The sequence below is a fragment of the Schistocerca piceifrons genome, unplaced genomic scaffold, assembly GCF_021461385.2.
Source record: "Schistocerca piceifrons isolate TAMUIC-IGC-003096 unplaced genomic scaffold, iqSchPice1.1 HiC_scaffold_936, whole genome shotgun sequence".
Taxonomy (NCBI): domain Eukaryota; kingdom Metazoa; phylum Arthropoda; class Insecta; order Orthoptera; family Acrididae; genus Schistocerca; species Schistocerca piceifrons.
The window spans coordinates 2,659,779-2,677,500 of record NW_025729208.1 but is presented as its reverse complement, the minus strand read 5'-3'; the positions used below and the strand labels follow the sequence as shown (position 1 = coordinate 2,677,500).

Below are 17,722 nucleotides of genomic sequence, written 5' to 3'. Positions count from 1 at the left end.
GCCGCCAGTTCGGGTCGAGCCGCAGTGCCTGCCATCACATGTCCTGAGTGCCACCAGACCTTCACCACTAAGAAGGGTCTTGGTGTACGTCGTCGCCGTGCCCATCCTGCAGCAGCAAACGCAGAGGTGACCACTGAGAGGGTGAAGGCCAGGTGGTCTAGTGAAGAGCTGCTACGCCTGGCCCACTCTGAGGCAGCACTTACGCTCAAGGCCACCCAGTTCCTAAACCAAGAGCTAGCGAAGGCGTTCCCGTATCGTTCTCTCGAGTCCATAAAAGGGCAGCGTCGTGGAACAGCCTATAGGAACCAGGTCGCCGAGTTTGTTGCTGCCCTCTCTGCTGTTGGGGTGGGGCCACCTCCATCAGTTGCAGCTGTGGAGCCTGCCGGTCCCTGTGCAGCACCCCCCTCCCCGTCTGCAGCTGTCGATACTGTCGACCAGGCTATCTGGTCGGCTCTGGCAGCCCTCCCGTCGTCTGGGTCTAAGTACAGAGCAGTCGATGACATCCTGGCGCTTGGGCCAACTACATCGGCCTCAGTCATAATGGGCATGCTGTCGGCTGCCCTTGACGCCATCGGCAGCAGGGAACCATCGCAAAATCCTGTTGCCTCCCGCCAGATGTCAGAGCCACGAGGGACGAAGCGGGCTCTGCGGAGGAGGGAGTACGCCCTCTGTCAGCGGGCCTCCTCAAAGAGCGCTGCTCGCTGCATGAGCGGCCTTCTGGATGGAACGCTCCTTCACCCACCACCCCCTATTCCTGGGTTGGTGGAGTTTTGGAAAGAGCGCTGCTCGCTGCATGAGCGGCCTTCTGGATGGAACGCTCCTTCACCCACCACCCCCTATTCCTGGGTTGGTGGAGTTTTGGAAGGACCTTTTCACCCGGCGACCATCTGGCCGGGTGGACTGTCTGGAAGGTCGGTTGTTGCCTTCCTCCATCGAGGTTCCCTTCGAACAGCTGTGGGCGCCTATTACGATGGAGGAAGTTGCTTCAGTGCTCCCCCCTCGTCGCTCTGCTGAAGGCCCACACCGACTGACACCGGCCCAGATTCGCCGTATACCCCATGAGGTCCTCCTTAAAATCCTTAACCTTTTCCTCTCGACCCGTCGCCTCCCATCCCGTCTTCTCCTAGCCCATACATACCTGTTTCCCAAGAAGGCCACCCCAGCGTACCCTGCTGACTTCCGTCCGATCACGGTTTGGTCAGTCCTCGCTAGGGTCTTCCATAAGATCCTGGCGGGCCGTCTGATGCGGACCTGTGTGCTGGACGGGCGTCAGCGGGCTTTCCTTCCTCAGGATGCGATGCTGCACAATACGTTCTTGTTGGACTTGGCGATGACTCAGGCCAGGGCGAACTGTCACTCCCTCTATGTTGCGTCCCTGGATGTGTCCAAGGCATTCGACTCTAGACCATGGTGCCCTGAGGGCACATGGTCTGCCTGACGAGTTCATTGGATACATCCTGGGATGCTATGAGGATGGGGTGGCGATGATCTCTGGTCCTGGGATGTCGCTGGCTCCAGTGCGGCCTTCAAGGGGTGTCAGGCATGGTGATCCACTCTCTCCTATCCTTTTCAACCTTTCCTTAGACTTCATGCTTGCTCGCCTCCCAGACTACATTGGTGCCAATGTGATGGGACGACGTCTCAACGCTGCTGCTTTCGCTGACGACCTCCTGCTGTTCGCCGAGACTCCAGGAGGGCTCCAGGACCTTATTGATGCAGCAACATCTGCCCTTGGAGACCTTGGTCTCCAAGTCAACCCCGGAAAGTGCTTCACTCTCGCCCTCACGGCGTCTGGCCGTGAGAAGAAGATAAAGGTCAATGACACCGCGACCTTCAGGGCTGGGTATACCATCCTCCCAGCCCTGGCGATCGAGAGCACTTTCCGGTATCTTGGCCTGGAGTTCTCCACGAGGGGACGCAGCCACTTTCATCTGAGGCAGGAGGTCGAGCGACAGTTGAGCGTCCTGTCCAAGGCACCACTCAAACCACAACAGCGTCTACATGCCCTCAGAACCGTCATTCTGCCAGGAATCCATCATGGCTTGGCCCTTTTGAGGACCCGCAATGGACACCACCATCCACGCAGCAATTAGATCTTGGGTGTGCCTGCCAGCAGACGTCCCTGTTGGCTACTTCCATGCCCCTGTGTCATCTGGGGGGCTGGGAGTGCCATCAGCATGCTGGCTCGGGCCTCTTCTGTGGTGGAACCGGTTCGCAAAGATGCGGGCATTGGGTGTCCTATCTGACGGGACAGCAGACGACGTTCTGGGGCGTGAGATTGGGAGGCTTGAGCAGCAATTACGGGGTCACAATACGGTTATACGGACGAAGAACCAAATGGGCCGGATGTGGGCTGAACGGCTGCATCTGTCGGTGGACGGCGCCTTCCTTAAGAAGTCTGCCCAAACACCAGGGCAGCATAGCTGGGTCGACAATCCTCGACTAGCGATCACAGGCCGCGACTTCGTCTCCTGCATCCATACTAGGATCAATGCCCTTCCAACCCGGGCACGGTTGCAGCGAGGTCGTGCTGGTGACACTAACTGCCAGGCTGGCTGCATCGCTAAGGAAACTGCAAATCACGTTGTCCAGCACTGCTTCCGAAGTCACGACGCTCGAGTGAAGCGACACAACGCCTTAGCATCTTACATCGCGCAGGGACTTCGTCGCAGGGGCTTCGACGTCCATCTGGAGCCCCACCTCAGGACATCTGAGGGATTGAGGAAGGCGGACATCGTGGCAGTTCGTGACGATGCAGCCCATATCATCGATGCCCAGGTGGTTGGTGTCAATCTTGGCATCAAAGAGTGTCACCAGCAGAAAGTCGCGGTTTACAATAGGGAAGCCGTCCACCAAGCGATTAGGAGTCAGACCCCAGCAGCCAAGAATATCACCACCTCTTCAGCCACCATCTCATGGAGGGGGGTGTGGTCACCAACATCTGCACAGGACCTACGACAGCATGGGTTCAAGAACCACCACTTCGCGACGATGTCAACGCAGGTACTCATCGGGACTGTGATGGCGGCACGGCGGTTTGACACCATTACTGCCATAAGGCGCACGATGCCCCGGACTGGTGTTGGGTGATGGCCCAATTCTATGTTTTCTACGCTGCTGCCTGGCGTCTGTCAACAGGCACAAACCCATCTCTGTTCACGTCTCTTCCTGTCCGTCTAATGTTTGTACTGTATTTGTCATTTGTAAACCCACTTTGTGGGTATTTATCTCTGTTTGTATGTTCATTGACGTGAATAAAGACAGCTTTTTAGCGAAATGCTTCATCATCTAATTAGTGACGCGCATGAATGGATTAAAGGGATTCCCACTGTTCCTATCTTTGGCAAGATGGCTGCTATGTTAGTATTCCTGTTATAGTGCTCTGTGTTAATTTGATTTTTTGTGATAACTCTGAAGTTATTTCGCGAGTGTGCTGTGTGAAAGTGATCTTCAACAAAGGTACTGTACTCAGACCGAAAACTTAGAGTTTACTGTCCAGAATCAGCTGCAAACTTACATCATGCATTATATCACAGTGCATTGTACCTAGAGTGCAAAGTTAATTAATACTGCAAGTATTTTCTCTAACTTCATATTTCAGACTATCTGGACAAAATAGTTATACTTCACAGTGTTTCGTTTTGCTCTCTAAAATTGTGCTTGCTTGGATGGAAGTTTTTAGGTTATGTATGGTACGTAGATCGAACTTTCGGCGTGGTACGTAGAACGAACTTTCGGCGTGGTACGTAGATCAAACTTTCTCTGTGGTACATAGATCGAACTATTGTTGTGGTGTGCAGATCGAACTAATTGTAGTTGGGTGGTTAGGTGTAACTGATTATTGGAGAAGAACTTGTGTAATGTCAATTCCGGTACACTTTCCTTGTAACTTCCTAGCATCTACGTAGATAGTGTAGACGCTGGAGATGACAACTTGGTCTGAATTAGCGGCGGTTGTGGCCAGCCCGATTGTGGGAAGTGCTACACCTAACCTTAAAATGATGACGGTTTCCGAGGGAAAGAGCTCTGTATCTAGGCGTCGCATTTCTGTAGATATGTCGGAAGCAACTAGAACCATGGACGCGACTCAGGAAAAAATAGCTGTGGTTGAAGACTTCATGGGTGAATTGACAAGTGAACTACGGCAGAAGAAAACGTCGACAGCGATATCAGAAAAAATTAAAAATAAAATTTGGACCTTTGTCTTGACTCAGTCCAGGTTAGAAGGCCAAATCGAGGAGCTCAGGTTAGAAAACCAAAGGCTGAGGAATGAGCTTGCCACTGCCAATGCCCCTGATGCACAGGAGAGAATACAACGCCTGGAGACGGAACTGAAAAGTCTTAAGGAGGAGAATACACGATTGAGAGAGAGAAAGCCAGCCACATTGTAATTTGCCGCTGTACCAAAAAAGGTAAACCCAACTGAAATCAAGATTGAAGAAGTCAGAGCCAAACAGACAAGTGTTCTCTTCTTCAAAGGCACAGCCAATCAGGATTCTAAGACTGTCAGAGAGACAATAACGAAGACCATAAATCCGAAACTAGACAAAGTCAAAATTAGAGCTATCAGATCGACGGCAAATACTGTCATCATGGAAACTGAGACGGCAGAAGACAAGCGCAAGGTTATTGAAAAGACAGTTGCACTGCAGAATATCAAACGTGAAGAGCCAAGGAAGCTGCGACCTCTCTTAGCAGTTTACCAGGTTCCAACGACACTGACAGACGAGGAATTTCTTGACGAACTTTATGAAATAAGCCTCAGGGAGCCTGTTTCCCCTGAGGAGTTTCATGCTGAGGTATCTGTGAAGTTTAAGACGGGACCTAAAGGTAAACGTACAGTTAACAACATTATTGAAGTCACGCCGAGAATTCGTTGTCTTCTGCTGCAGAAGGATAGAGTTTACATCCAATTTGAAGCCCTAAGAGTTAGAGAATTTGTTGCTGTCCAGAAGTGTTTTAGGTGTTGGAGTCTGGGACATTCCAACAGGCACTGTAACAGAGAACAAGCATGTGCAAAATGTGGGAAGACAGGCCATAATAGGTCAGAATGTAAAGAGCAGACGGCAGTTGGGTGCATTCCATGCCATCACAGGGAGAGGGTATGGTGGTGGTGGTTGTCGGAATGTTTAAGGGGGACTAAACAGCTAAGGTCATCAGTCCCCCATTCCAAAAACAGGCGAGACATAAATGCACAAAGCAGGTAAAACCCCAAGGGGAAGGTGACTCCCTCCCCCCCCCCCCAGGCCCTAAAAGAACACAAATGCGGTAACGAACACTACAGACACGAAGACACCAGACAAAAAGAAACAGAACAAAAGAAGATGACCGGAGACTGGTTGACTGACCACGACAACAAAAAAGGGAAAGAGTCAACCAACCGACTACACACTAAAATCTGCAACCAAATATGAGAGACTCGAGGACAAGAGACACACAAAGGGAAAGGAGCAGGACCTCCCTAAATGGAACCATAAAGGTGGTTGTTGGGATGTTTGATGGGGACTAAACAGCTAAGGTCATCAGTCCCCCATTCCAAAGACAGGCGAGACAAAGTCGCAGAGCAGATGAAACCCCAAGGGGAAGGAGACTCACTCCCCCCCCCCCTCCCAGGCGCTAAAGAACACAAATTAGGCAACGAACGCTACAGAAAATTAGAGGACAGACGAACACCAGACAGAAAGAAATAGAAGATGGCCAGAGACTGGTTGACTGACCACAAAAACAAAAAAAAAAAGGGAAAGAGTCAACCAGCCGACGACACACCAAAACAGCAGCAAATATCGAGAGACGCGAGGACAAAAGACACAGAAAGGGAAAAGTGCAGGACCCCCCCAAATGGATCCATAAAAAGGACTACCACGGATAAAATGTAAAACATTTTCAGCCATGGAGGCATCGTCGCATAAAATCAGAGGCAAGGTGCCCGGGAGATTAAAAGACTGCCGGAGGGTGCGCAGTCGGGGACACTCCAATAAAATGTGGGCGACCGTCAGCCGGGACCCACACCGACACAGGGGGGTATCCTCCTGACGCAAAAGATGGCCGTGCGTCAGGTACGTATGGCCGATGCGCAGCCGACACAGGATTACAGAGTCCCTGCGAGAAGCCCGCAGGGAGAAGCGCCACACATCGGTGGTCTCCTTGACAGCCCGCAGTTTATTCGGGGCTGTCAGGCCACGCAACTCAACAGACCACATCCCAAGCACCTTACGGCGCAACACCAGCTGCTGATCGCGAGCCGTAAGGCCGATCTCCAAAGCTGGGGCGTCGATCGCCCCTTTGGCCAGCCTGTCAACACGTTCGTTCTCCGGGATGCCAACGTGACCTGGCGTCCAAACAAAGATCACCGAACGACCAGAGCGGGTAATGGTGGAAACGGACTCCCGAATAGAGGACACCAGAGGAGAAGAGGGATAGCAGCGGTCGATGGCCAGGAGGCTGCTCAGGGAGTCACTGCAGATGACGATGGACGTACCTGAGCAGGAACACACATGCTCAAGAGCGCGCAATATGGCCACCAGCTCTGCAGTAAAAATGCTGCAGCCAGCCGGCAAGGAGCGCTGTTCAACATGGGCAGCGTGAGCAAAAGCATAGGCAGTGCGACCATCAACCAGGGAACCATCAGTATCGACAGGCTCACAGCCCGGAAATGAGGCAAGGAGCGCAAGAAAACGGCGACGGAGGGCCACAGGCAGAACCGAGTCCTTGGGTCCCTGTGCCAATTCCAGACGGACGGACGGCCGGGGCAAACACCAGGGAGGCGTAGGTGCACAGACCCGGAAGGGAGGCAGAAGAGGGAATGAGCCCAGGTCCGACAGCTGGGACTGGACACGGACAGCTATGGAAAGCCCAGACCTAGGTCGCCGTTCGGGCAGATGGAGGACAACAGCAGGGAAAAGCAGGCGATGATTGGGATGACCAGGCGAGCAAAGCACGTGGACAGCATAGTCGGCGAGTAGTCGATGGCGGCGAATCCGCAGCGGGGGAACCCCGGCCTCCACCGGTAGACTATCCACGGGGCTCGTACGGAAAGCGCCAGTTGCAAGCCGAACCCCACAGTGGTGGATGGGGTCTAAGAACTTCAACACTGAGGGTGATGCAGACCCATAGGCCAGGCTCCCATAATCAAGCCGAGTCTGCACAGGGGCTCTGTACAATCGCAGCAGTGTGCAGCGATCTGCACCCCAAGACATGTGGCCAAGGCAGCGGAGGGCGCTGAGGTGCCGCCAACATTTTTGCTTCAGCTGAGTAATATGAGGAACCCATGTGAGCCGGGCATCAAACACGAGTCTCAAGAAGCGGCAAGTGTCCACCACTTGAAGCAGGTGGCCGTCTAGGTAAAGTTCAGGATGAGGGTGGACCGTCCGACGCCTGCAGAAGTGCGTAACTCGAGTCTTGGCTGCAGAGAACTGAAAACCATGAGTCAGAGCCCATGATGCTGCTTTTCGAACGGCGACTTGCAGCCTGCGTTCGGCGACTCCCGTAGTCGTGGAGCTAAATGAGATGCAGAAGTCGTCGGCATACAAAGAAGGAGACACCGACGACCCCACGGCTGCAGCCAGACCATTAATGGCCACTAGAAATAAGGAGACGCCCAACACCGAGCCCTGCGGGACTCAATTTTCCTGTATAGAAGATGAACTAGAGGCGGCACCGACTTGCACCCGGAAAGAGCAGCGCAATAAAAAGATTTGCAGAAAAGCTGGGAGCCGACCACGAAGACCCCACTCATGCAACGTGGCGAGGATGTGATGCCTCCATGTGGTGTCATACGCCTTCCGCAGATCGAAAAATACAGCAACGAGATGCTGACGTCGGGCAAAGGCCGTACGAATAGCAGATTCCAGCCGCACCAAATTGTCCGTGGCAGACCGGCCCCCACGGAAGCCACCCTGGGATGGAGCGAGGAGACCGCACGGCTCAAGGACCCAACACAAACGCCGCCCCACCATACGTTGTAGCAATTTGTACAAAACGATGGTGAGGGTAATGGGACGATAGCTGTCCACCGCCAGTGGGTCTGCACTGGGCTTCAAGATGGGGACAATAACACCCTCGCGCCATTGCGACGGGAACACGCCTTCGCACCAAATGCGGTTAAATATCGCGAGAATTTGTCTCTGGCAGTCCCTGGAGAGATGCTTCAGCATCTGCGCGTGGATGCAGTCTGCTCCTGGTGCTGTATCAGGGCAATCGGCGAGGGCAGCGAGAAATTCCCTCTCGCTGAAAGGAGCATTGTATGTTTCAGAACGACGCGTGTGGAATGAGAAAGGCGTCCGCTCGGCTCGCTCCTTTTCAGAGCGAAAGGCGGGGGGATAAGATGCAGTCGCAGAGCTCGTAGCAAAGTGCGCGGCAAGCTGTTCAGCAACGGCGGCAGCGTCCGTGCAGACAGCGCCGCCCAAGGAGAGCCCAGGGACACCCATAGGGGTCTGGTATCCATAAATCCGCCGGATCCGGGACCACACGAGCGAGGGGGAGACACGGGAGCCCAAGGATGAGATATACCTCTCCCATCACTCCTGCTTACGCCGTGCAATAAGACAACGGGCCAAGGCACGGAGCCTCTTAAAGGCGATGAGGGTCTCGAGAGACGGGTGACGCCTATGACGCTGGAGAGCCCGCCGACGGTTGCGAATATCCTCAGAAATCTCCGGCGACCACCAGGGTACAGCCTTCCTCAGAGGGAGGCCAGAAGAACGGGGGATGGCAGCCTCGGCCGCTGAAATAATGGACGTGGTTAAGACACAAACCACCTCGTCGATGTCACCCTGTGGGGGAGACTCAGTGATTGCAGCAGAAGTGAATGCCGACCAGTCACCCCCTTGGAGAGCCCAGCGGGGCAGGCGCCCAGAAGAATGACACTGGGGCAGTGATAAATAGATTGGAAAATGGTCACTACCACACAGGTCAGGATGCACTCTCCAGTGGAGGATGGGACAAGCCCGGGGCTGCAAAGAGAGAGATCGATGGCCGAGAAAGAGCCATGGGCCACACTGAAATGCGTGGGAGCACCGGTATTCAAGAGGCTAAGGTCGAGCTGAGCCAACACATGCTCCACGGCCCGACCGGGGTCATCAGAGACAGTCCCACCCCATAGAGGGTTGTGGGCATTGAAATCGCCAAGAAGCAGCAAAGGTGGCGGAAGTTGAGCCAGCAGCGCAGCCAAGACATGTCGGGGGAGCTCCCCATCCAGAAGAATGTAAACAGAGCAAACAGTAATAGCCGGCGAGAGCTCAACCCTGGCAGAGACTGCCTCTAAAGGCGTCAGAAGGGGTACAGGCGAGCTACAGACAGAGTGGTGAACAAAAAGGCAAACCCCACCTGACGCTCATTGACAGGCAGCATGGTTCTTATAGTATCCCCGATAACCACGAAGGGCGGGGTTCTGCATTGCCAGAAACCATGTTTCCTGCAGAGCAATGCAGAGAACAGGGGAAACACTCTGAAGCATCTGGAGCTCAGGCAGGTGGCGGAAATAACCGCCGCAGTTCCACTGGAGAATGGAAGCAGGAAGGGACTGGGAGGGCGTGAATGCGACTAAGAGGCAGACGGCACCTCAATGCCAACTGCCGCCACCGGGGGAGAGTCAGCTGAGACCATAGGAAAGGCCCCGAAGGGTTCCGTGAGGGCGAGATCCGCGGCAGAGGCGAGGATCTCCACCTCATCCCCGGAGCCAGGACTATGTACAGCAGGCGGTACAGAAACCGCCGGAACGTCCATCTTCTTGGACACATTCCGTTCCTTCTTCTCACGTCAGCTCTTAGGGTGAGAGGGCTGGGAGAGCTTCTCTGAAGGAGCGTCGGAGGCTGACGACAACGCAGAAGCCCTACGACCAGCAGGTGGCGGAACCTTCAGCCACTGGCTGACATCCGGCTGGGTAGGAGATGAAACGGAGGAAGGGAGAGCCCCGACGGACCCCTTCCGCGAGAGAGGAACCGGCAGAGGCAACACCGGCGGAGAAGGAGGGGCAGGGATAGAGCCCCCCGGTTTTGGAGGAGATGTCACTCCCGAAGTAAGCATGGGGGGAGCGACAGAAGAGGGTTTGCCCGCAACTGCTAAGGGAGCAACAGAGAAAGGCTTGCCCCCAGGCACAAGGGGGGCAGACAGATGCACGGCCCTGAGGGCTTACTGAAGGCGGCACAGATGAGGCGACAACCGTCGCTCACGTGGGCGACGATAACGTGGCTGCAGCATAAGATGTTTGAATGGAAGCAGGATACAACCTTTCATATTACAGTTTCGCCTCTCGATAAGTAAGCCGGTCCAGGGTCTTAAATTCCATGATCTTCCGCTCCTTATGAAGAATGGGGCAATCCAGCGAGCATGGAGAGTGGCGCTCCCCATTGTTGGCACATACAGGCGGAGGCACACATGGAGAATCGGGATGAGAGGGGCGTCCGCAATCTCGACATGTAGCGCTGGATGGGCAACGGGAGGACATATGCCCAAACTTCCAGCACTGGAAGCACCTCATCGGGGGAGGGACGTATGGCTTGATGTCACAATGGTAAACCATCACCATGACCTTCTTGGGCTAGACATCACCCTCGAAGGCCAAGATAAAGGCACTGGTGGCCACCCTGTTGGTCTTGTGTCCCCTATGTACACGACGGACAAAATGTACACCACATCGTTCCAAGTCGGCTCTCAGCTCGTCATCGGATTGCGGCTGTGCAACCACCAGCTTGGTGTGATTTATTGCGCTTCATTGCGCCACATCCGCCCAGATGCCACCTACTCCGAACGAGGGCTCTCCCCAAGGGCGCCACCCAGCCAAAGCAACGGGTAGCTGGCCGATATCCCATTGCCCGGAGTCCCCGCGCCCCAGACAAGATGGGCACATACTCCTTGGCATGCATGGGGAGGAAACAGCTCTGGCATCGGTAGTGCGATCCCTGCGTGGTCAGGGGGCTACCACCAAGAGGGTACATGACGGCCCCACGACAACGGACTGGCTACCGTGCTGGATTTTAGGTGTTGGAAGGGTCGACAGTTGTCGTGGGCGCTAAGAAGAAGAGTGCGCACAAGACGAGAAGGAGACAACCCAGAAGATGTTGGGTATAGTCCCCCCCCCCACACGACAATAGGTAACATGCAAGATGGTGGTCCATGATGGACCAATAGAAAAACACCACGTAAGGTGTCCTTCCCCAAATGGCACGCACTAACAACGGAAATTTGGAAAAAAGGTCAAACCCAAGAGGGGACCATCACAGAGGGCCGAAACGTTTGAGACTCCTTTTAGACGCCTCTTGCGACAGGGAGGAATACCGTGGGCCTATTCTTACCCCCGAACACGCAGGGGATGTCCTGCGGCACCTGGCGCCTGCCGCCGGTTTTGAATGACTTTCGCCCGAGTGTCTGTCCGCTCCGGTGTGGAGCTGTACGACGCCCATCGGCCGTGAGGCCGTTGGACACAGAACCCTGGAACAGGGGCGTCAAACGCCTCAGTCCCGCCTATGCAACTGCCTTGAAAAAGACAGTAGAAACTAAGAAAAGATCACCCAGGACGGTGGATCACTTGTCTCGTGGTTCGATGAAGAACGCAGTAAATTGTGCGTCGATATGTGAACTGCAGGACACATGAACATCGACGTTTCGAACGCACATTGCGGTCCATGGATTCCGTTCCAAGGCCACGTCTGGCTGAGGGTCGGCTACGTATACTGAAGCGCGCGGCGTTTGCCCCGCTTCGGAGACCTGGGAGTGTCGTGGCTGCCTGTGGGGCCGGCCGCGTCTCCTTAAACGTGCGATGCGCGCCCGTCGCCTGGCGGTTCGCATACCGGTACTTTCTCGGTAGCGTGCACAGCCGGCTGGCGGTGTGGCGTGCGACACCTCGTACAACGACCTCAGAGCAGGCGAGACTACCCGCTGAATTTAACCATATTACTAAGCGGAGGAAAAGAAACTAACAACGATTCCCCAGTAGCGGCGAGCGAAAAGGGAAGAGTCCAGAACCGAACCCCGCAGGCTGCCGCATGTCGTGGCATGTGGTGTTTGGGAGGGTCCACTACCCCGACGCCTCGCGCCGAGCCCAAGTCCAACTTGAATGAGGCCACGGCCCATAGAGGGTGCCAGGCCCGTAGCGGCCGGTGCGAGCGTCGGCGGGACCTCTCCTTCGAGTCGGGTTGCTTGAGAGTGCAGCTCCAAGTGGGTGGTAAACTCCATCTGAGACTAAATATGACCACGAGACCGATAGCGAACAAGTACCGTGAGGGAAAGTTGAAAAGAACTTTGAAGAGAGTTCAAAAGTACGTGAAACCGTTCTGGGGTAAACGTGAGAAGTCCGAAAGGTCGCACAGGTGAGATTCCCGCCCATCTGGCCACTGGCCTCCGCCGTCAGCAGATGAGGCCGTGCCGCCCGCGCGGAGCAATCCGCGGCGGGGTCGTGTCCGGTTGCCTTTCCACTTGCCGCGGGGTGGGGCCGTTCCGGTGTGCGGTGGGCCGCACTTTCCCCTAGTAGGACGTCGCGACCCGCTGGGTGCCGGTCTACGGCCCGGGTGCGCAGCGTGTCCTTCCGCGGGCCTTGGTTCGCGTCTGTTGGGGAAAGCCCCGGTGTCCTGGCTGGTTGCCCGGCGGGATATCTGGAGGATTCGATTCGCCCCTTTGGGCGCTCCGGCTCTCGGCAAGCGCGCGCGGTTCTTCCCGGAAGACGGACCTAATTGCCCCGGCCCCGGACCCGCGGCGCTTCAGCTTTGGACAATTTCACGACCTGTCTTGAAACTCGGACCAAGGAGTCTAACATCTGCGCGAGTCATTGGGCTGTACGAAACCTAAAGGCGTAATGAATGTGAAGGTCTCGCCTTGCGCGGGCCGAGGGAGGATGGGGCTTCCCCGCCCTTCACGTGGCGACGGCCTCCGCACTCCCGGAGCGTCTCGTCCTCATTGCGAGGTGAGGCGCACCTAGAGCGTACACGTTGGGGCCCGAAAGATGGTGAACTATGCCTGGCCAGGACGAGGTCAGGGGAAACCCTGATGGAGGTCCGTAGCGATTCTGACGTGCAAATCGATCGTCGGAGCTGGGTATAGGGGCGAAAGACTTACCGAAAAATCTAGTGGCTGGTTCCCTCCGAAGTTTCCCCTCAGGATAGCTGGTGCTCGTACGAGTCTCATCCGGTAAAGCGAATGATTAGAAGCCTTGGGGCCGAAACGACCTCAACCTATTCTCAAACTTTAAATGGGTGATACTCCAGCTTGCTTGATATGCTGAAGCCGCGAGCAAACGACTCGGATTGAAGTGCCAAGTGGGCCACTTTTGGCAAGCATAACTGGCGCTGTGGGATGAACCAAACGCCGCGTTAAGGCGCCCGAATCGACGCTCATGGGAAACCATGAAAGGCGTTGGTTGCTTAAGACAGCAGGACGGTGGCCATGGAAGTCAGAATCCGCTAAGGAGTGTGTAACAACTCACCTGCCGAAGCAACTAGCCTTGAAAATGGATGGCGCTGAAGCGTCGTGCCTATACTCGGCCGACAGTCTGGCTGTCATGGCTCGTCCTTGCGGCCGGCCGCGAAGCCCTGACGAGTAGGAGGGTCGCGGCGGTGGGCGCAGAAGGGTCTGGGCGTGAGCCTGCCTGGAGCCGCCGTCAGTGCAGATCTTGGTGGTAGTAGCAGATACTCCAGCGAGGCCCTGGAGGGCTGACGCAGAGAAGGGTTTCGTGTGAACAGTCGTTGCACACGAGTCAGTCGATCCTAAGCCCTAGGAGAAATCTGATGTTGATGGGGGCTCTCATAGCATGACGCCGTCGGAAGATCTGGCAAGAGTTTTCTTTTCTGCATGAGCGTTCGAGTTCCCTGGAATCCTCTAGCAGGGAGATAGGATTTGGAACGCGAAGAGCACCGCAGTTGCGGCGGTGTCCCGATCTTCCCCTCGACCTTGAAAATCCGGGAGAGGGCCACGTGGAGGTGTCGCGCCGGTTCGTACCCATATCCGCAGCAGGTCTCCAAGGAGCCTCTAGTCGATAGAATAATGTAAGTAAGGGGAGTCGGCAAATTGGATCCGTAACTTCGGGATAAGGATTGGCTCTGAGGATCGGGGCGTGTCGGACTTGGTCGGGAAGTGGGTCAGCGCTAACGTGCCGGGCCTGGGCGAGGTGAGTGCCGTAGGGGTGCCGGTAAGTGCGGGCGTTTAGCGCGGGCGTGGTCTGCTCTCGCCGTTGGTCGGCCTCGTGCTGGCCGGCGGTGCAGGATGCGCGCGCCTGCGTGGCGTTCGCGCCCCGGTGCTTCAACCTGCGTGCAGGATCCGAGCTCGGTCCCGTGCCTTGGCCTCCCACGGATCTTCGCTGCTACGAGGCAGCGTCCGCCTTAGCGTGCTCCTCCGGGGGATTCTCTTCGGCCGCCATTTAACGATCAACTGAGAACTGGCATGGACTGGGGAAATCCGACTGTCTAATTAAAACAAAGCATTGCAATGGCCCTAGCAGGTGTTGCCGCAATGTGATTTCCACCCAATGGACTTCACATCCGCGGCCGCGCCGTCTTGTGCCTGTGTGCCCTGACGTGCTGCGCCTGATGGGACACCCAAGAGTAACGGCTTATCCGAGGGGTTTAAGTTCGATCGAGGTCTGCAGTTCCAGCTTTCCTCACTGAACCTGGCACCGAGTGTGCTGTGGCTCATCGTCGTTTGGGTGCCCATCGGTAGGTTTGCCGAGCTGGTCCGTCGCCCGTGGTGTTATTAAGACGGCCACTCTTTTTTGGAGGATGGGCACGCCGCGTCCCTAATCCCATGCCATTGGAGCTTATGCCCTTTGGCGACCCCACCACCAGGGTTCAGTGGCAATATGAGGTCGGCTGGGTCATTCGTGGACCTGCGGTGCTTGACGTCCCGGGCTTGCTCGGTTGATGTCGTGCTGTGGGGCCGACTTGAGGGTTGCTTCCCACTGTTGTCTGTGGCGGCTTGGACATGCCCCGGGTGGGAGTCGTGTCGATGTGTGGTTCTGTCTACTCCGACATGCGACTCCTGCCTAGTGCTCTGAACGTGTCAACGTTCAGAAATTCAAGCAAGCTTGGGTAAACGGCCTGGGAGTAACCGATGACACTCTTAGTGTAGCCAAATGCCTCATCATCTAATTAGTGACGCGCATTAATGGATTAACGAGATTCCCGCTGTCCCTATCTACTGAAACTTTGAAGTGCGAGCCACCTAGGAAGAAGCGTTCTCCTATCATTTTTTATGATGTGCCAAGTGAAATCGGTGAGCAAGAGCTAGTAGAGACAATCTGGCAGCAAAATCTTGCTGACAAGATAAGCAAACAAGAGATCTCTGAAGAAATGCGACCCTGTTTTAAGACTGGTCCTAAAGGAAAGGTGGAGGTAAACCATGTTTTTGAAGTAAGTGCAAGAGTGAGGAAGCTGTTAGTAGAAGCAAAACGAGTGTATGTGGATTTTATATCACTGTCGGTGAAAGACTATTTTGCCTTCAAATGTTTTAAGTGCCAGAATTTCGGTCACAGAAGTGCAAATTGTACTGCCAAGTCTTTGTGTGTTCACATTGTGGTGAAGACAACCACCAAAAAACAAATTGTCCGAACTCAAATAAGCCAGCAAAGTGTATTCCGTGTTCTTCGAGAGGCAAGGTGTGCCATACACCAGGTCCTCAATGCCCTACCTATCAGCTATATTTGCGCAGACTAATCGAAAGTACACATTATGGACAGTAATCTATCACCATATAGTGAAGAGTTCATACCAGGTGGAGACTTCAAATGTCAGGAAATTGCACAAATAGCTGATAAGAATATGACACATAGGAAACATAAGCCACCCTCCACGAGGCCTAGGAATTGGCGTAGGGGAATTGCATGGAGGAACATACTACGCGAGAACAGACAACCTCTACATACTTTAGAACTAGCCCACTGTGTGGATGTTAACACGTTAGAGGACGAAATGGCCGCTACAAGTGAAGATAGGATGTACTTTAAGGACAAGTCAGATCTTGCGTTAGGAAATAGTGAAAATAATGATCAGAATATATTTGATACCAATAAGAACAAAACCACAGACAGTAGTAATTTCCCCAGGAACAGGGGAAAAATCTTTCTTCATCAATTCAGGACAGCACCATTAGCTCTACCGTTGCAGGGAGTAAAATGTGTTACGTTGGCCTTGAAAATCATGGAATTCTCTCCAAGATTAGGTCAAAGTTAAAGAGCAAAAGCAAAAAGACTATCGAGCCCTGTCATAAACCCGACATGATCACTACTGGTACTCAGACCGACTTCACAGACAGTGAAGACACACTGAAGCCTACAACAAATGAGGGAAATGACTAAACAGTTGGATCCTCGATCGATTTATGTTGATCTTGAAGAGAATTACAGACTCTCTAGATTAGAAGATATGGGTGTATTAGTTGTAGCCCTTAGGCACATTGTCAGAATAGGGCATCCGAAAGGGTATACAATCGGCTTTCCACATCCAGGAACTGCCGACAGGCTGTTTTTGCGATGTAATAATCTACCAACCGGAAAGAAAGAATTGGGCGAGATACTTCAGAGGGCATATACCCGACGTAACGAAAAATTTGATCAAGAGGAGCTCTACAAGGAATTTGTGGAGTGTTATGGTAGAACAGTTTATGAGTACGACAAGACAGGCTTCAGATTTTATAATCATGTCAGACAGCCTTAAATGAGTAGGAGGAATTTAGGTATAACTGTTGCTCAGATTAATGCTATGCGTAGCACCACTGTAATGACAGAAATATGGAAGGTTGCGGAAGATCGAGGTTTGGATATCATATGTATCCAGGAGCCTCACACTACGAAAGGGAAACTGGTACATTGCCCAGTGGGTGCAAGAGTGATCATGTACGGAGAGAACCCAATGGTGGCTGTTGTGGTACTGAAAAGAAAAGTTTCAGTGACAACAATTGCTCAGGTAAATGATGAACACTCTGTTACTGTGGAGCTAACGACAACTGAGGGTGTCTTTCTCTTAACTAACCTGTACTTTCAATATGCACATGAGATACAACCCTATCTCGACAAAATGATAGGAGCCAACGAGGTTGGAGGTAACAGATACCACATTTTCACAATAGATGCAAATGCTAAATCAGTACTATGGAATAGTAGAGAAACTGACGAGAGAGGACTTGAACTACAGGATGCTATTGCGGAGCAGAACTTAATAGTTGCGAATAAACCCAGGTTTACACCAACTTATCATAATAGGGCAGGGGCAAAATCTAATATTGACATTACATTGGCAAATGGTAGTGTGCTAAATAGGATACAGGCATGGCAAGTACTGAACAGAGTGACTACAAGTGATCATAATACGATTACCTTTAGCCTTGTAAGCGTAAACAATGTAAACAGGGAGGGGAATTATATAGGAACCTACTTCGATTATAAAAGAGCAGACTGGGAGCGCATGAGGGAGGAGTTTCAACTACAGGTGCCAGTGGGAAATGGCTTTGACATTGATTTGACAGCAGAAACAATACAGGTACATATACAAAACCTTATGAATACCTTCATACCTAAGCGCCCATTCTTTCGAGGCTCGAAAGTGCCATGGGGTTCCACACTAACAGAATTAAAGAGAAATGCTCGTAGGGCACGGCGTGTATATCAGAGGTCTCTCGGTGACAGAGAGAGGCGGAGAAGGTTACTAATCTATCGGGAAATCAAAGCAGTTTATAAGGAGGAATTAATCAATACGAGAATAAAGCACTGGGAAACCTTCGTTAAAAAGGAATTTCGAACTAATGT

General features: G+C 53.6%; 1 pseudogene; it reads left to right on the top strand.

The window, feature by feature from the left end:
- The first annotated feature begins 11,504 nt into the window (after positions 1–11,504).
- On the top strand, positions 11,505–11,659 carry LOC124772010 (annotated as a pseudogene).
- The last annotated feature ends 6,063 nt before the right edge of the window (positions 11,660–17,722 follow it).